The sequence below is a fragment of the Bidens hawaiensis genome, unplaced genomic scaffold (genome assembly GCF_021521415.1).
Source record: "Bidens hawaiensis isolate Kalapana, Puna unplaced genomic scaffold, B.hawaiensis_p1.1 tig00013623_1, whole genome shotgun sequence".
NCBI lineage: Eukaryota > Viridiplantae > Streptophyta > Magnoliopsida > Asterales > Asteraceae > Bidens > Bidens hawaiensis.
The window spans coordinates 104284-109410 of NW_027504998.1; the positions used below are offsets into that span (position 1 = coordinate 104284).

Below are 5127 nucleotides of genomic sequence, written 5' to 3' on the forward strand. Positions count from 1 at the left end.
TTCTTTGTTAGCATTTTGTGTTTTTATATTCAAGATTGATAATGCCCACATTGCAAAAACTGATTTAATGAATAAAGTTTGGATTTTTACAAGGATTTAAGCTGCTCTTCGAATGTAGTTATTTTTCAAGAATTGCGGTGCGCACATATAATGTATATATGTGTGAACCCTTGGGTGGGCAAAAGTAAAATTGCACTAATTTTGACGTTATTTTACTAATCACGTGAAAATAACGTTAAAAGTGGCGGAAGGTTAATCAGGCATCATGTGGTGGCGTTGATAGCCGAAAGACAAGGGCACATGCACCAATCAGCCGGTGTCCTGATGATTGAGTGTTATGTGTCTTATGTCCAAGGCTTGATTCAAAACTACTATCGAGCCGGGGGTCTCACCGGAAGCAGCCTCTCTATCCCTATGGGATAGAGGTAAGGCTCTACATCTTACCCTCCTCAGACCCTACCATAGCATTGCTATTGGTGGGATATACTGAGTACGATGATGATGATGATTTCAAGAATTGTATAATCTAGTTTTTTTTTTTTATTAGTGAAGAGTACTCTGTTTATGTTAGTATTTTGTGTTTTTATATTCAAGAGATGATACCCACATTGCAAAAACTTATTTAATGAATAAAGTTAGGACTCTTACAAGGATTTAAGCTGTTCTTGGAATGTGGTTATTTTTCAAGAATTGTATAATGTAGGTTTTTTTGTTTTTTTTTTTGGAAGAACACTCTGTTTTTGTTAACATTTTGTGTTTTTATATTCAAGATTGATGATACCCACATTGCAAAATCAGATATAATTAATAAAGTTTGGGTTTTTACAGGAATTTAAGTTGAATTTGGTGAAATGGAGAGGAAAATTTTGCCAATTTTGGTGATCTTTATTTTGGGTATATTGAGTTTTTCTGTGGTGAAAGCAGAGGACCCTTATAAGTATTTTACCTGGACTGTTACCTATGGAACTGCTTCTCCTCTTGGTGTCCCTCAACAGGTTCTTGATTTTTTAACCATTTATTATTTTAAATTTCTAATTTTTGGTTTAGTGAAATTATGTTGGTCTTGTTAATTAATGTTGGGCTTTATTCAGGTAATCTTGATCAATGGACAATTTCCTGGTCCTACCCTTGATGTTGTCACAAATGACAATATTATCCTCAGCCTGTTCAATAAACTCGACCAACCGTTCCTCTTGACCTGGTTCGTCTTTCTATCGATTTAACTCTAGTTAGGGACGAGATCAAGAGAAAACTTATTCCTCGTGAGAAAAGCAAAAAATTCCATACTGCGTGTATGCAAGATATCATACTACACATATAATATTAGTAGTGCATATATGTAGTATGATATGCTGCATATATGTGTTATTTATACCGCAAGATACTGTATATATGTAGTATGGAGATTTTTTGTTGTTTTCTCACGAAGAGCGATTTCTCATGATCCCTTTCAACTCTAGTTGCGGACTCGAGTATTATAACAACTTACTCGATTTAAATGTGTTTTAGGAACGGGATTAAACAAAGAAAGAATTCATGGCAAGATGGGGTTTTGGGTACAAACTGCCCAATTCCTCCAAACTCTAATTTTACATACAAATTTCAACCAAAGGATCAAATTGGAGGTTACACATATTTTCCATCAACTGCAATGCATAAAGCTGCTGGTGGCTTTGGAGCGATTAATGTGTATGCACGACCGCGTATCCCTGTCCCGTATGCGATTCCAGCTGGTGATTTTAATTTACTTATTGGTGACTGGTACAAGTCTAACCATAAGGTGAGAATCATATAAAAAGTCAAAGTCAAACATTGGACTCTTAAAAGTTCAAATATTATGTACATTCTTTTGGATGCTTAACTCAAAGTTTAGTAAATGATTTTGTTTTGCTATATGCTACTGTATTAAAGGATACCTTTTTGTTTAACCTTAGTAAATCTTGTTAATTTTGCAATTAAAACCTAGCACTTTTGACTCTTAAAAGTCAAACATGATTTAGTAAATCTTGTTTTCATTTTCAATGACAAGACACCTTTTACGGTTTCAGGGCTTGCAGCAATATCTCGATTCAGGAAGATCGCTTACTTTCCCAGACGGTCTTCTTGTAAACGGGCAAGGAGGAACCACATTTAGTGGTGATCAAGGTAATTCTCAGCCTTTAATGTTTGCAGCCTGTGTTTGACTTTGAAAGTCAAAGATAGTTATTCTGTTGTAACATTGCTATTTTTTGGAATTTTTTCAGGTAAAACATACATGTTCAGAATATCAAATGTGGGCTTGTCAACATCATTCAACTTTAGGATTCAGGGACACAAAATGAAACTCGTCGAGGTTGAAGGGTCGAACGTGGTTCAAAACATATACGATTCATTTGATGTGCATGTTGGTCAATCAGCCTCGGTCCTGGTTACATTGGATCAACCTGCAAAAGATTACTACATCGTTGCATCTACACGATTTACACGAAAAATACTTACTTCGGTTTCAGTGTTACATTATACGAATTCCCATACACCGGTCTCTGGTCCAATCCCTGCGGGCCCGACCTACCAAGTTCACTGGTCTATGCAACAAGCTAGAACATTAAGGTATAAACTTACTTGCATATGCTTTAGCTTGAAATATATCTTATTTGAAAACAAATCGTTGATGTTTCAGCTTTGAACCGGACCGACTGAACCAAAAACTGCTTTTGAGAAAACTATTTCAGCTTTGAACTTGGCTCGTTTCTTAATTATTTATTTATAACCATAATTTTATGCATATAATGTAGGAAAATTGGAAATAAGTAATCCCATCTTTTGTGTATTGGCCGATAATAATCCCACCTTTAAAAATCACTAGCAATGGTCCCACCTTTTAACTATTTTTGCCTCACTGGTCCTCCGTTAAAAAAATACTTAACGTCGTTATATTTTTTCCCCAGTTTCAAACTGATGCTTTAGGGCTTTTGATCGGAAGAACGATACGAGTCGACTGATGTAAAATTTATTTCGAAACGGTGATTCAAATGGCTTGATTTTTGTTAATTGGATATTCAAGCACCCGAATTGAAACATTGTTTCGTCGTTTGGATCACCATTTCAAGATAAGTTTTATATCGGTCGAATCGTATCGTTCTTCCGATCAAAAGCCCTAAAACATCAGTTTGAAACTAGGGAAAAAACATAACGAAGTTAAGTATTTTTAACGAAGGACCAATGAGACAAAAATAGTTAAAAGGTGGGACCATTGCTAGTGACTTTTAAAGGTAGGATTATTATCGGCCAATACACAAAAGGTGGGATTATTTATTTCCAATTTTCCTATAATGTAATACATATCACTTAGATATTGCTGCAACTCTGCAAGCACTGAAGTCGTCGTGTAAGGCGTTTTTATCATTATTATATTTGTACAAACAATATACCTTTTTAGGCTTGCTAGCTTAGTCAATTTTGGTATAAGAGCTCAGACTCGGCTCGTTTACACCCTAGGTTTGATATAAGGGTTACATGAGCTTGTTGTCTTGTTATCTAATTCTTATTTTTAATATTTTCAGATGGAACTTGACCTCAAATGCAGCCAGACCAAACCCACAAGGCTCATTCCACTACGGAACCATCACGCCAACAAGGACGATAGTGTTGACCAACTCCGCATTCTTAATCAATGAGAGGAAAAGGTACGCTGTGAACAGCGTTTCATATATCAATGCAGACACCCCATTGAAGCTAGCCGATTACTTTAACATCCCCGGTGTTTATTCCACAAATGCCATTCAAGCCTTCCCGAACAACGGGGCACCACTTTTGGCCACATCCGTCATGCCTGCCTCACTTCACGACTTCCTTGAAATCGTTTTCCAAAACAACGAGAACACCGTTCAGTCATGGCATCTTGACGGCTACGACTTCTGGCCAGTCGGGTACGTTTATATATTTAGATACATGTTATATGTTTATGTCACTACATAAAATATATACCGAGTGATGCAAATTATATATTAACAAGTACATGATCCCGTGCCTTGCAATGGGAACATTGATACACATTAGTCAGTGTGTTGCAATAAGGACGTTGATAAAACATAAAGTTAATAAAGTTTGTCCACGCGTTATAATGGCTCGATTTTAATAATTTTTTTACATCGAAATGTATGTAAAAATATGACTGCCTTTGTAAAAAAACTAAAATGCCATGGAGAAAACAAAAATATATTATATTTGACACGCATATTTTGGTCATGCATTGCATGAGCTCGGTACCGAATCAAATTTATATCAAAGCATACATAAAAACATTGTCGTTAAATTCAGAGTAACATTAAGCTGCGAAAAAAATTTTAAAATATATAATATTTGACTTATATCGGTTTTAAACAGAACTTATGTTGAAACGTAAATAAAAATAAGCGTTCCTGATCGTATATTTGAAAATTAAGAAAACATGAGTAAAATATGTTAAACTCAAAAGTTAGTTATAGAAATAAAAAAAGTAAATGAGGTGTCAATAAGTAAGTGGTTAATATATTTACTATTTTACTGACTTTATGTGAGTTAACTATTTTTTGTTTTTTAATGTATATATAATGTAGGTATGGATCGGGACAATGGTCACAAGCAAGTAGAAAGAGTTACAACTTGGTTGATGCTCTCACAAGACACACGGTGCAGGTGTACCCGAACTCGTGGACTGTGATCTACGTGTCGTTGGACAACCAGGGTATGTGGAATTTAAGGTCGGCGACGTGGGGAACGACAGTACCTCGGCCAGCAGTTCTACCTTCGGGTTTATAATCCGGTTAAAAGTCTTGCGAACGAGTATGATATCCCAACGAATGCACTTCTTTGCGGTAGAGCAGTGGGACGACACTCTTAAACCATCTAAATTAAGTTAAGTTGTATGTCTGTATACGAAAGATTAGAACTTGTTTTCTCAAGCATAATAATTATTCTTTGTATTTTGAACGTTATATGTTATGTTATATAATATAGAGATATATAAAAGATCATGTAAGCTCGAAAGAGGGTTATCAATCCTTGTTAGAGTATATATGCTAAATTTTAAATGTGTGTATTAGCACCCAAGAAATTGCACGGACCGATACTAAAGATGAAATCCAATAGATGACCAGTTTGGACGGT

The 5127-nt window shown here is 35.5% G+C and overlaps 1 pseudogene across 1 annotated transcript; it reads left to right on the plus strand.

The window, feature by feature from the left end:
- Positions 1-796: 796 nt before the first annotated feature.
- On the plus strand, positions 797-4861 carry LOC143609776 (L-ascorbate oxidase homolog; annotated as a pseudogene). The gene is made up of 7 exons (XR_013149477.1): positions 797-995; positions 1092-1201; positions 1510-1780; positions 2049-2145; positions 2244-2589; positions 3543-3908; positions 4578-4861. The product of XR_013149477.1 is annotated as an L-ascorbate oxidase homolog (transcript).
- Positions 4862-5127: the final 266 nt, after the last annotated feature.